Consider the following 15,423-nt stretch of genomic DNA (forward strand, 5'->3'; position numbering starts at 1 on the left):
AACCAAGGGCTCCGATACATACAATTGAAAAATATAAATTACAAAAAGATGAATTATTGAAGTTACAAATTAATAATGAGAGACCATCTCTATAGATCTTTGTGCAAATAGGCTGTCAAAGACTATGCATGCAATAACCTCTCCTTCGGGCTTCTTTGAATAAGGTTAGTCTAGCCATGCTTGACTCACAAACATTTGTTTCAAAGTCGTCAATGCACCAAGAATGCTTTGCAATGTCAAGAGAATCGTTGCAAACCTTGTGACACCCGCTCTTACCAAATCTTTCTCTTGGGTGTGCTCTCTCATCAAGTGAAGAACCCAAGGGTGATTGTAAATATATTTTGCGATCCTCCTTGCATCTTCTACAATTGGTGTCACGCAGTCAAGTTTTCCTATGTCCTCCAAAAGAAGGTCAAGAACATGTGCTACACAAGGTGTCCAAAAAAGAGTGGGGTACCTATGTTGGAAGATTCTACCTACTGCCACATATGCTGCTACATTATCCGTGATTATTTGCATCACATTCTCAACTCCCACCTCTATGACAATTTGCTCCAACATTAGAGCCAAAGTTTTAACATTTTTCACCTTGTTGGAGGCATCCATTGATTTCAAGAACACCACATTGTTCTTGCAAGCAACCAAGAAATTATTAATGGTGTGGTTTTTGCCATCTGTCCACCCATCAGAAAGAATAGTGTAGCCATATTTTTTCCTTTCTTTTCTTTGGTCCACCACTTCTTTTGCCCTATCAACTGCATTTGTGAGCAACGTACAAGTACAAAGTGAAATTAGGTTTTAGTACACAATTTTGATTTAATAAACAAGAAAAATATTTTAAAATGAAGTCAAGTAGACTATTTATTAACCTCCCACCCAAGTCCTTGCGAGAAGGGGCCTTGTATCCTTTTCTTGAAACTGTCAATGCGGTAACCAAAACAAGCCAATAAGGATTGTTTGCCACATTGAATGGGATGTTGTTGAAGTACCAAAAATTGGCACATGCAATGTCTATTTTCTCATGCACCTCCCTATTCCATCCAGTTGCCTCTAATGATGGTTGTGCTCTAGGTGTGTTCTAGGCACAAAATTATTACCTACAGACTGTGGCACTGATGGTGATGCAGCAGGCGCTCTACTAGAAGCAGAAGTGGTGGCTGAGGTGGTGCTGGGCTTGCCGATACATGGGCCACTACGAGAGCTCACTATGCCCCGAAGTGCTTCTTCTTCTTCAAGGTCAATTGTTCAACACCTTGAGATTTAGTTATGGCTACTCTCATGGCTAGTTTTGTCCTCTCCCTTTGTAACTTTTTCTCTTCCCTAGTTGCAAGTATGGCATTAATGTCTCTTTTTATTTCTTCTGTCGCTCGAAGACATACTCTAGCATCATGCTTCTCGATGCCTGCAAGGTGGTATTTGAGGTGGTTTGTGCCTCCATGAAATACTCTTTCACATTTAATGCATATCATCGACCCAGGTTCCGATCTTTCAAAGGCATACTTCCAAGCCCTATCTCTAGCACCTTTAGGACGAGTGCCTACATATCCAAATAGGCATGCATCTACTAATGGGGTAGACCTTGATGTTGAAGCTGAACCACTTGTATTTGTCATTATAAATTAAGGTTAACCGTTAACCTACACACATGAAGTGAAAAGTGAAAGTTAATATTTTAGTTAAAATTTTTATCAAACTATCTAAATTAGTTTAAATAATTTTAGACATCATTGAAAGTTAAAAAAAATAAAAAAAATTGTTAGGGTTTGATTTTTTTTTTGAAAAACTAGAGATTCTTGAACAACAATGAAAAACTCAATAAAAATTGTCAAAAATGGTGTTAAATCTTGTTCATATGACTCTAAATCAATTTAGACTATTTAGGAATGATTTTCTATTCATCTAGATGCAACAAAAAATAAATAAAATGTTTTAAAAAAACATAGGAAAAAAATTCAGAAAACCTATATGGGAATCTGATTTTGCTTTAAAAACCTCCTCAAATCCACTTATAATTGACAAGAATCGATGGAAATCAGATTGGAAATGCTTGGGAGGGTGTTTTTCCCCTTAGCAGCAAATTAGAAAACTCAGAATGATGAAATGAACATTTTTTTTGATGTTTTTAACATATGAAGTAGCGCGACCGAGTTTTTAATATGGACTCAGTGAGTCATTGGCGTAAAAACTCGCCAGAGGAAAAAACTTGCCGAGTTTTCTATGAGTAGTCCTTCTATGGTTGTAATCCCTAGGACACTTGGCATCTTCGTCATGATAGAGTTCTATTACAGCTTATTAATGATATTTATAAGTTGGTATTAATGATGAAGTGGGGGTTATTTTAGGGAAAGAATCTCATTAATATTTTTGTTGGTGTAAATAATTATTCATCTTGGATTTTATTACACTTTACTTAAGTTTACTTAGGTACATGCATTTAATAGTAGTTTGGGTATGAGACACTTGGGTGTTTGTGCCACATTGGGATAATGTGTGTAGGAGAATTTCCACCTTTTATGGTGTTGATCTTATCTTGTTGTTACATTCCACCTCATGTGGAATATTATATGTTTCTCCTACCTACCCACACCTATTTCCTACCTACCCTTGTTTCTTATTGAGCCACATGTCATGTTTGTGTGCTCACATATCCATATAGCCTTGCCTATATAAGTAGGCTCATCTACATTGTTTGTACGGACAATCATTGAACATCTTGTAATGATCCAGTTGATCATATTTTGCATCTTGATAGAATACAATTTATTCCTATCATCTATTTTGTCTCTCTTATTTGTGCTTTCCATTGCCTCTAGATCTTGGCAAATTCTCGCAATTTTAGGTGCTAGTTTTGAGAGGGAAAGTGGGGCGTTGAAATTGTGCCTTGTTGGTGCTATTTATTGAGGGTGCTTGGTTGCCTTTGAGACATCTACCAATTTATTTAGTTTTTTATCATAGTTTGAGCTTCATGTTCATCTATAGGATTTAAGGATGATAAGTGAAAATCCTTGGATTCTAGAGATTAGAGGACAAAACCCCTTTGGTTTCTTGTGGACAATCTCACACAGAGGTTCTATTTGTACTTCAAAGTTTTTTTTGGATTTTTAGTATATATTTTGGAATTTGTAGCAAGTTTTGTATTTCTTAAGCTTCAACATATTGTGGAAGCATATATTTTATGATCACTAAAACAACATTATATTGTGGAGGAAGCTTTTTTCATATTTTTGTGTTATTCTTTAATGCTTCAACATATTTATGCTATTTGTGCCAAAGTTTTAGGACAGAGACTCGGTGTGGACTCAGCAACCCAAAATAGGATTGGGACTCAAGACTCTGCATGGACTCTGGACTCGACACAAACTCAGCAAAAAAAACCGTAGTTTTACAAAAAACAAAAAGAAATTAATGCATTTAGAGAACAAAAAAGCTAAATTAGACTATCAACTTGTTATAATTCAAACACTACACATGTCATATAATCTTAAAACACTTAATATTTGAAATTTGATAATTCATACTCAATAACTAGTGGGGGTTTGGGAGTGGAGACCCTAATGGGTTTGAGGGGCAACAATGATAAGTTGCACAAGGTCTTAGATATGAGAAAAATCTAATGATAGAAAGGAAGTTTTCTTTTAGATGATTGAAAGTGGACGAGTTTGAGCCGAATTCTGAAGAAATGGATGAGTTTGAGTTGCACCAGACTTGTTTTGGACAAGAAAGTGCAAAAAGAAGTGAAAAAAAATTTAGAATACCCACTTTTTAAAGTTGTTGGATGTCCCAGCCGGACACGAAAGTCCCCCTTCAAGACTTGCGAGTCGAAGCCTAGGACTGTGCGAGTCTCATATGAGGACTCGGCTTGCGAGTCCGTCGCAAGTCGACTCAACGAGCCTTAGAGCTCACAAGTCTTGCAAGCCTTTGCCAAAACTCACTGATTCCTTAAACTTGATTTGTGCAATCCATTGTTACATCTTTCTAGGCATTGTTGTTATTGGAAATAATATGTATAAAAGTTGTTTTTCATCCACCATTTTCTCTCACCTTGCTGTCATGAGATTTGGGTGATTAGAAAGTGGTGAATAATTATATTTACTTGTATTCTCTGTAATGTCCCCATTTTGCGAGCATCAGAGTTTGTAAGAATTAGCCTATCATTTGACCCTCGTAGGCTAACAATTATTGATAGAGGGCCTCGTGTGGCAGTTACTTGGTGATTAGAGACATTACTCTTCAGCTGGATTCAGGTTTTGGCCTTTGCACAGGTTTTTTGACTCAGATTGGCACACTTACTATTTATAGTAAGTTACTATTTTGGGAGAGTCAAGGTTCCTATTAATAGAAAGACACCTGAGCATAGCTTATTGGCAGTGTCGACCTTGATTGGGCCTTTGCAGCTATTTCTAGACTCAGTTCCACATACTTACTATTTATAGTAAGTCACTATTCAGGGTTTCTATTTTTAGACAGGCATCCAATCACATGGAGAACAGGGAGAGTCGACTCCTGGCTCAGACGGCTAGTTTAAGTGACTTAAGTGATTTATTTAATATTTTAATATTATTATAAAGTTCTAAAGTAACTTTATAATAATAAAGTCACTTTAATATAATAAAGTGCGTTAAGTGAATAATTTAATGTGGGAATAAATCTTTTATCCCACATTGGCCAGGAAGGTGTTTGAGCTCTCTTAAGGAAAGAATAAAAGGAAAGGCAAGAGTTCATTCTCGGCATCCAGTTGATGAATAGTATTTTGATTGATTTTTATTGTGGAGCCCAGGGCTTTCGCAATTTTCTTCTTTGATCATAGGAAACGAAAATTTCCTATTGATAGCAATTTTGAAGGTGTGAAATAACACCTGAATTATTGCAGTTGTGGGAAAGAATACTTCAGTTCTTTCATTTGTGCAAATTGGTGAAGTTTTCTACAAGGGTTTGAAGAATATTGAGGACTATCGAGTGCAGACCTGAAGATTCATTGGCAGCCATTAGTAATCGTTCTTTTTAAAGTTTGTTCTTGCTGCTACAGTGCGCATGAACAGTACCCGTGAACAGTGCGCATGAACAGTGCCCGTGAACAGTGCGCGTGAACAGTGCGCATGAACAGTGCGCGTGAATAGTGCGTATGAACAGTGTGCATGAACAGTGCGCTACAGTAGTTTGAGTTTTATAGAAGGGGATTTAGAAAGGTTGAACAGCTATATATATTTGACAAGGGATTTGCATATGAGGAGAATCAAACCAATATATCAAGGCAGCCATTGAAATACCAGGTTTTCTATCTATGGTCATTGTATTAGAAAATCATTACTTCATTGCATCATTTTCTATTATGATTATATCATGAAATATTTGGAGGTTGCATATGTTTAATGGAGATATAATTTGCATATTCCACATTCATGGTAGCATTCAACATTGATCAGCCACTTAGCTTTCATGCCAATTGTTTGCTTAAATGCCTAATGGTTGTAGGTATACATTGGGATGCATGACAAGTGTTTGTCTTAATGTCAACTAGCTGTACTATCGATTCTCCTTTTGGGCCTTCTGAGGATTGGAGTTTCTTTGCAGTGGAGGCTACTCTAATATACTACATTCTCTTAGCTTACTCTCATGGAATCTTGGTGATTAGAAAGTGGTAAATATTTTATATTAATTTTTTTTTGAGGATATTAGAGTGGTATCAATGCTAACATCTTGCCATTTTGTGATGTATAGCGTGAAAGGAAAGACCCATGGTAGAGGAGTAAAGATTGGAGTTTCTTTAGGACAACCTAATAGGTCTCTAGATGAGGCAAGATAGAATGACAAGGTGCTATTAGTAGGCCAAGAGAGAATGGACTAATTATTGACTAGAATGTTGCAGATCTAGATGAGTTCACCCACCACCATCCATTTGTAGAATCAAGGTGACACTAGGAAAACACAAAGAAGGGAAAGATCATTTGCAAATAATCGATCAATGATAGTTCCATTTCAAAACCCTCTATACCCATGTTCTTATAGGGAGAAGAAGAATGAGAGGGGTCTAAACTTTTTCTACAGTGGAGCTTGTTTGGATAATCTCAGGGGGAGACAAAAGATTTCAAGGTGGCCATACCCTTTAACAGATACTTGGAGTTGTTGGGAATAATATTCAATGTAGAAGAGGTCAAGGGAGTAACTAGAATAATAGTGGGAAAGAATTAAAGCATAAGGTGAATGAACTAACAAGAACTTTTGATAGTACCAACAAGATATTTGTCGAAGCTTGGTTGGAAAAATTGCAAATTTACTTCATTGGCGGCCCCATGATGGAAGAAGATGTAGTTAAGTTTGCCAGATTGCACTTGGATGCAACTTCCAACAATTGGTTTGTTGGTGTTTTAGTTTGTAACTTTCGTGACAACACAAAATGGAACAATGAATTAGGAAAATTTCTCTTCAAATTTGCAAAAAAAACTCCTTGATTTAATCTACTGTTATATCTAAAATGGGACACATTAGTTCTGAGTCGGCTTCTGACCCATTTGCTTCATCGGTCCTTGAGAAAGATGAAGATTACACCATGTGTGTGTGTATCAAATATAGAGCAGTGAATCCAAGACAACAAAAAACAAATTCCCCACACCCAAGATTAGTGAATACATTGTTGAGTTGAATGGGGAAGTTCATTCCTCAAAGTTTGATTTGAGACCAAGTAGCCACTTGATTTGTGCCCATGAGGGGGATGTACAAAAGACAACTTTCAAATGCCATATTGGACACTTTAAGTCCTTGGTCATTCCATTTGGTTTGACTAAAGCATTGGCCACTTCTAAATCTGCAAGGTATCAAGTAATCAAGGGTCAGTTAAGAAAAAATATCGTGGCATCTTTTGATGATATTTTTATATGTAGCAAAACATAGAAGGATTCTAGATTTGATCCTTGAAATCCTAGAGCAGCAGGCTCTATTGCTAAAAGAATCTAAGTTGGAGTTTGGGGTCACAAAAGTTTTATGCTCGGGAAATGTTTCCTATGCTCAAGGCATGTAGAAGGATCAACAAAAAATTGTGCCTTTTTAAACTGGTCATCCCCTATCACACTAGGAGATTCGAGAGGACCTTGGGGTTGATGCATCTGCGACAAAAAGGTTATAAGGATAACCGGCTTGAGGAAGAAAGGAGCTTTTGTATGGATAAATACAATACAAGAAGCTGATGATAAGCTTGGGGAGGTAAACAACTCATGCCTTGTATTCTTATTCCAAATTTCTCACAAGCTTTTGTTGTAGAATATAATATTTCAAGGGAGAGAAATGGACCACCCCACAAGCTGTTATAGTGCAAAAGGACCACCCCACAATGATGGACAACAAAAAGTTGAGAGTTTCTAAAAAAGGTTTCTCTATTTACAATAAGGAAATCCTTGCATCACGCATTCTTTGGGAAAACTCGGACAACATTTGGTTTGTGGTAGATGTTTGATTGAGGCAAATTGTAATAGTTTTAAGTTCTCCTTTGGCCAATGTGATTGGTATGAATAACAACAAGAATGAGTAAGATCCAAATTTGTGCGTTTGAAGTAGAAGTTAGAATGCTCCCAACATGTTCCTACATGAATCTAGAAGTTAGAATGCTTTAAAGTATGTTTCGTGGTTAAATGATACAACTAAGTCCTGATTTTACTGATGAACATACATGCTTTCAGATTTGCACAACTTAGAATCATTTATTAAGTTCTGAAATTAATGTAATAATGCATTCAATTCATATTCAAAACCTGAATTTTGTGATCTAGAAATCTGATTACACTCAGAAAATCAGAGATATATCTTTCTCTCTTTACTTCTGGAAAATTTGATAAGAATTTATAATCCAATTTCTGAGATAGATATATCCTTAACCAGCACTTAGAATGCAAGGTGATTTAGGCTTTGGTCTTTGACCAGCCTTTTGATTCTTTCCTCCACGAATTGATGTTTGAAGCTCTTTCTTTCAGGCTGTAAGGAATGAGTTCATGATGCTTATTCAAGGCGAATTTATGCACCCGAAGTTAGCGAACTTCCTCCTTCATGCAATGTTATCAACCGTGAATGAATTTCTTCATTCTACTTGCTGTGCGAATTTGTTGCTGGGCGAACTTGTTATTTGATTTGCATTGTATCATCTAAGAGGTTCTTTCTCCTTTTACTTATATGGCTTGGAGTTAGAAGTTACACCCCTTCACTTTCTTATACAAGCTGACTTGCAACTTAAAAGATTTTTTTTTTGTTATTTATTTTTAATTCCCAAAGGGAATTGTACTTCTTCAAGGTTTCTATCAAGCCGACTTTGCTAGGAAAGAAAACGTTTTGTTACTTAATAAATCACATTTTTTTTCAACTCCCTTTGAAAGCTGACTTCAGCAAGCAAATTAAGAATTTTTTAAATTAAACTCCAAATCGACTTACATCATTTTTCGATTTTGCTTTGCCTTCCAGCTGTCTAAGTTCAGATCTTCCTCAAATTCATTTTGTTATTTGTCCAACTTGCTGTTGGAATCAAGGAACACTGAGAGGGGGGGGTGAATCAGTGTTCCGCAATCTTTAACTTTATTAAACTGATCTCTTAACCACATAGTACGTATGAAGAAAAGAAAGATGCATTAACACAAAGCAAATAATCACAACACCACAACACCAAGATTTTGTGCGTGGAAACCCGGTTAAGGGAAAAACCACGGTGGGAACACACCCACAATGAGATGATACCTTGCTAGAAGTATATGAAATATTACAATGGGTAATGCACATGCATTCAGACACACTGCCTAGAGCTCACTGCTCAAAACAAAGAACAAGAAGGGCTACAACCCTTGGGAAGACTCACTATCTTACAGAAACATTCGGATTACATCCGGAAGATCATGAACTGATAGAATAGCATATCCTCATGCCTGGTTATAGTTCCGGTTAAGCACATAATCTGATCTGCACTGCCACACTTCTTCACACTTCTGAAAGATCAAAACATTTGTTCTCACACTTATTCAATCACACACATTCGGATACATTTGTAGATACATCTCTCATATGATTATTACATATATTTATACAAATCATCAACCTATATTTCAAGGTCAGTTCAACACACATCACAAATTACAAAGTTATAACCATACACGTTACAACATTACATGTGAACCAAAACAATGTCGGCTAAGACATAGTATGGGCCTAAATCAATTCCTCGAATAAGAAACACCTCCAAGAATTATGCCTCGAACATCCGCGACATTCTACAATCATCATGTTGGCCAAGAACATGAAGAACACCACCGGATCAAGGAAAATCATCAATAACGCGTACAACTATCAATGCAGACCATCAACACGCATAGAACACAATCTAGAAACATCCACAAGCATCATGAATTATCACAACAACAACCGCAACATCACCACTTACTAGAATCTTCATCATCATTATATTGAACCTCAAGAACACTAACAAAACTGATTGTCAAATTGAAAGATTCACTTGCGGACCTCCAAATCACGAATCATCTGAATGAAGGACACATCAGAACGTCCCAAACACTCTGCCAAATACGTAAACCAAGATATTGCAATGCGGAGCAAAATCCATAACACCGATCAACGCCGAACAAATGAAAAACCAACTACAATACCGAATCTCATAACTCACATGACAGTCATCACCGGAGGCTAAGATCCTGAGATAAGGCTTTTCAGACATCCATCAACCTCCAACCAGATCTGCAACACAAGATATAGACCAGAACTGAAATGCCAACCAAAATATTGAACTCTACCAGATACACTGTTCTAGCTGGCCGGACTCAAACAAATCTTCACTCAGACTTCCGGTATAAGCAAATCACATACTGCGGATAGGATACCTGACATTAGTTGCCATCAATTACAACACTGAACGATTTGTGCAATGTCTCTTGCCAACAATCTGCCAACACTTGCTTCCTTAGAGGTTCGAACTTTGGACTTGATACTTAATGATTCTATACCTCCATCTTTGCAACTTAAAGGTCTCATCTTTCATCTTTCATCTTTCTAAAGGGCCGATTTTATTTTTGCCTTTTGAAATTCGCCAAAGGGCTAAGTTAGATGCAAATTAACTTCCTCTCTTGCAACGTCTAATTTTCTTCTTTTGAAGCATAGTCAGATCTTACCCTTTATGATTGGAAGTTACATTCTATTTCCCTTTGTTTGCCCTTCTCACGAACCTAGGTCGATTCACACCTTTCGTGATCTTAAAAAGATCAACTTCTTATCAAGTTAAGTGTTGAACACAATGTACCACTGAGATGGGGGTGAATCAATGGTTCCCAATATTCTAAACCTTTTAAACCTAACTCTTGGTACCGGTTAGCAAATCAAACACAAGGAGGATATACCGGTGAGATAAGGAAAGTGATCAAATGCAAACACACAAAGACACACAACACACAACACCGGATATACGAGGAAAACCCAATGTGGGAAAAACCTTGGTGAGAAATGCTGTTGGAGTCTACTGCTCCAATCCAGCCTCACAATGAAAAACAGTTTTACAAAGATTTAGAGCACCAACCCAAGGAGCACCAACCCCTATTGATTTAGGGCACCAACCCAAGGAGCACCAATTCCTACACCGAGCACCAACTCAGTGAGATACAATAGATTGGATCAATACAATAGTTGTAGCCTTGTTACAAATGAGTTTTATAACTCTTGCAATCAAAATACTTCACCGGTTTAACTCTTCTCTACCGGTTCTCCTCTGCTTAGTTCTCTGCCGGTTCACTGTCTTCTGTTTATACCCTTTCCACCCTGATTCTGTCTTGCATAACCTCCATCGGTACCCTCTCTTTTCTCCTTCACCTTCAATCTCCCTTGTCCGTTCACACAATTTATCCTTTTTGGCAGCTTGCCGGTTGCTCTAACCTTACCAGTAAAACCTCTGATAAGCCCTCTTACCGGTTCAACTTTTCTGTCAGTCAACTCCAACACTTTGATGCTTTTGATCTTCTCTCTGATCACTCTTTGCTCTCACAGTTACTCTATCTTTACCGACATCTAGCATGATCCATTTCATCTTCAGTCTGCATATTTATACCTGTCTTTCCCGCCAAGACCAGAGTTCAAACGGTGGCGCGCTAGGGTTTTTCTCCACCAACCCAATCCGTAGCAAATCTGATTGGATTTTATCTCCTCGATTGATGATCTGCAGCAGATCAACCATCACCATCAAATCTGATGATTTCTGTACACGCTTTCTATATTTAGCAATCCGCAACTTGATTTTCGGCCTTGCTTTGTCAATGACCATTAATACCTCAACTATTTCCTTTGACCAACGAGCACAAAGATTGGATTGTCTTGCTTGATTTACATCACCCAAAAAAAACTTCTGCATCTTGATTTGCCTTGAGCCGCACTTCTTCTGTCCTTGACCCGTGATTTACGGGTTCCTCATTTAAAGTCGACCTACTTATCACCTACCACGTTGATGGAAACTTCACCGACCTCTGGATGCATGCCACTTGGTATCCACATGTCATTCTTGTCGACATCCACCTATGTTCAGTCCACTGAGTCGGTTCAGACAAGATTACCGACCAGTATGCACTACCGGTGCTTAGCCACCGGTTCACTAACCTTGCTTGTATATGTCACCTTATCGGTTATCCTTCATGCCTGCTTTCCTCTGTTCTGTCGGTGGATCAACTTGACTTGTCATCAAACACATCGATCTATCCACGAAGTCTATTTACCATTAGTATTACTCCTGCCTTTATACCGATATTATCCTTGAGTAAAACATGTCATCAATGTGCATCCTGATTAATATGTCTACCGGTAGATTACACTCCTCTTTGTATACCGGTGATCATGTTCTTCTCTGTTGTCTTTTTGCTTTCTTACCGGTGATCATGTTCTTCTCTGTTTTCTTTTTGCTTTCTTACCGGTGGTCATGTTTACCGGTAGAGGCTGCATCCCATGTTTACCGGTAGCACACCTTGTCTGCTTGCATACTCCTTCTTGCATACCGGTTGACTATACTGGTTGACATCAATGACAACACACTGCCAACATTAAGTTAATGCGCACTTCTTCTCTTCTCAGGAAAGGCGCCTTCCTATCCACTTAAGTTGATTCACACTTCTTTCTCATTGTTGATGGTCGAACTTGATTAATCAAACTTTATTTCCTACCAACCTAAGTTGGTGTGCAGGTGACTTTGTAATACTTGCTTACTTCCCTTCAACTTAAGTTGATGCACATGAGGTTCTCTATTAGTTCAAGTTGGAATGTTCTTCATTAATCCTTCTTGCCAACCTAGGTTGATTCGCAGCCCTTTTCCTATCATTGAAGGTTGACATTTGAGCTTAAGCAATTTCACTTTCCCATCAACCTAAGTTGATCCGCAGGCACACTTAGAGACTTCCTACCAACCTAAGTTGATCCATAGGGTCTCATACTTACAAATTTTTTTGCTTCCTATCAACCTAAGTTGATTCATACTCTATTATCCTTAGCAAAGTGAATGGCAATTACTTAGAGCGAAGTTTACCATTTTGGAATTTTGGGAGTTTGCTTGAACCATTATACCATGCGATTTTTTTTTCAATCAAAACTATTTCGAGGTTGAGTTACTGCTGGATCAAAACCCTATACAACTAAAGCAACTAAGCTAAGCAAGCAAGAGGGGTCTCCGTTTGCAATGGGGTGATGTGTGAAGAAGTCACAACAGGCCTCATGTGGCCTATGCCATCCATATGAGGCGGTTTACCTAATGGGGTGTCCTATAACCGTTCCCCCTTCATCTTGCCATCCATTTCCCACTTCCTATGGTTGGACTTCTTGGTGTATTAATTCACCATGATAGAGGGATGAGGTTTATTCACAATAGGGTGCCCCGGAAGTCCAACCCTTTTAAGCCCAAAAGAAGTACCCCTTGTACCCCTTTGGTCCCATGGGACCATTTGGTCACCACTATGAGTTGGCGTACCTAGAAGAGGACCTCATCGCCATTCACCTCCTTGTAATCCCTCATTTCCTGTACCATGGCTGATTATAATAATTAGATAGAATATATATAGAGCATCCTATATTATGTCACATATTCTATACATTTATATATTAAACAGTCATAAGAAACAACACAATATGGATCAGCAATGAACAGATAGAAATAACATTCATTATGCTATATTAAACACTCATAAACAGCAATACGTTATTAGTCAGTAGTATGCAGATATAAACAGTATTCATTATGCTATGTATGGGGAACTCATACCACAACCACTGTATCAAATCGAACTGCTGTATATTTACTTTCTTATAAATGCCAAATCTGATCTCATTCAATGATTTAATGTGTTTATCTGCTCTTATGGGCACCCATGCTTATTAGATCATTCTTCTTGATCTGTTTGATACCTTATGACTAATCTTCTCTTTATGAGGAGCAATGCTAATTGTTTTCTGCTCTGCTCAACGATATTCCTTTTATTGATGGATTGATGCTTGCACTTTTCTGTATTAAACTCAGAATCTGAATTTCTATTCCTTCCTCTTCATATTAATTGATTACTCTTTTTATACCTTCATAACTCATTGAGGAGACACATCTCCTTGGAAAGAGATATCCTTTTAAATGGTCATGTCTCTTCATTTCTGTCTTACTATTTAAATTAGATCTGCACTTCTGATTGCAGATTCAAGTTGCCGTTTCAAATGAAGTTCTCTTCTCCCTTTTATACCTTCATATTTGAGGGAGTCACGACTTTTCATTTCATGCCTTTTGACCATTCATTAAAATTAACTAAATTTTAATTATTTTAATTTTTATTCTTTTATATTTTAATTTTATTATTAGTATTTATTATTAAATCCTATTTCAAAATGGGGACATTACATATTGTCCCCGTTTTAGTTTATTTGAGTTTGGAAATGTTTGTGTCACTTTCTTGCTTTGTGTTGATGACTAGACATGTAACCTATATATCCTCAAGACTCTGCACTAACAACTAAGGCCAGGGGTATGCCATTGAAGATGGAAGGTAGGACTATTGATTAGATAGTGGCATGATAGGACCAATGGATTAGGACGTATATCTCCTTCTTTAGGTTCTGCTAGACCAAGGTGGTATTCCCTGAGGTGTGTTTCTTGAAAAGACGTACAGATAGGCAATGATGCAACTAACCTTGAGGCAAACCATATTTGAAACACTTGAAGCTCCTATTGAATTGTCACTTAGTACCAATGTGATGGTTTACCTTGATCCAAGGTTGTAACTCATTATTCTTCTTAACTCCGTAGGTTTGTGTGGTACATTATCTCACTTTACATATGATTGCAGTAGTGGAAGGAATGCAGATCTCACTGTGAATGACCTTAACGTGGATTACAGGCACTTTTCTGTAGCAGTGTTGTGAAATCAAGTAATACTAATTCAGTTACTAAAGGTTGACTTTTGATGTTTGGAACTGTAGTGGGATGGCAACAGATTGAAACAAATTACATACAGGTGCCTTTATCTGGAAGGGGGCAGATGAGTCAAGTTTTTATCAACAAGGAACATTACTCAAGTAAACCACAATATGACACTTCAAAGAAGATGGCATGCAGTATAATTTTTAATGATTCCACTCATAACCTAGGCTCTGCATGTAGAGATGGGAAACATATGATATTGCAAGACAATCACATATTCATCAATAGACTCATACACTTCTTGTATTACTTTGAAAGGACACTTAATAAAAATGTTTCCAAGGGGTCTTATAGCCTCTGTGAAGACAAATGAATCAAAGACAATATTTGAATCAACAAATGCGATTAAGACAGTTTGCCGAATTGTCAAAACTATGCAAACATTCATTGAGGCATTCAAGTGGTTAAAGATTGCACTTTTTATTTATTTCTCTGATGGATTACAAAAACAATTAGGCAATGGTACAATGAAGACCAAACTTCTACTTTCAATAACTTGCTCAGCTCAATACAAAATAGAAGGTAAATTCTACAACACACTGTTCTCTATTTTTTTGTGCAACCTTGCTATCAACAACATCCCAACAACCAACAGCAACACCTTTCCCTTTCCAACTCGCAAATATATAGCACTTGATTCAACATGTTGGGGGAAATTCAATTTTTTGTCACCTCACTATCAATGGGTCTATTACTAGCCTTTGAAATAATTCTTTTTCTAACTCTTGCTTTTATATTTGAATTGTTTCTTGATGTTTGTGGTAAGTGTTCATAGAATGCCAATGGTTTTGTTTCTCTATTCTATCTTGCCTTAATTTGGGTTTCTTCTTTGGATCTTATATTGATTAAATTATTCAGAGATTTAAAATATCCCTCCTATTTGTATAGAATCCATAATGAACCATTTTATATATAGCTCATGCCTTTAGTCTTAGTTAAATCTACAAGTCAATATTTAC

At 37.2% G+C, this 15,423-nt stretch overlaps 1 protein-coding gene across 2 annotated transcripts in view; it reads left to right on the top strand.

The window, feature by feature from the left end:
* Positions 1–15,423, top strand: part of LOC131028711 (meiotic recombination protein SPO11-2) — an 85,035-nt gene that overhangs the window by 9,736 nt on the left and 59,876 nt on the right. The gene's annotated exons all lie outside the window — the stretch shown is intronic.

Source organism: Cryptomeria japonica, chromosome 1 (genome assembly GCF_030272615.1).
Source record: "Cryptomeria japonica chromosome 1, Sugi_1.0, whole genome shotgun sequence".
NCBI classification, from domain to species: Eukaryota; Viridiplantae; Streptophyta; class Pinopsida; order Cupressales; family Cupressaceae; genus Cryptomeria; species Cryptomeria japonica.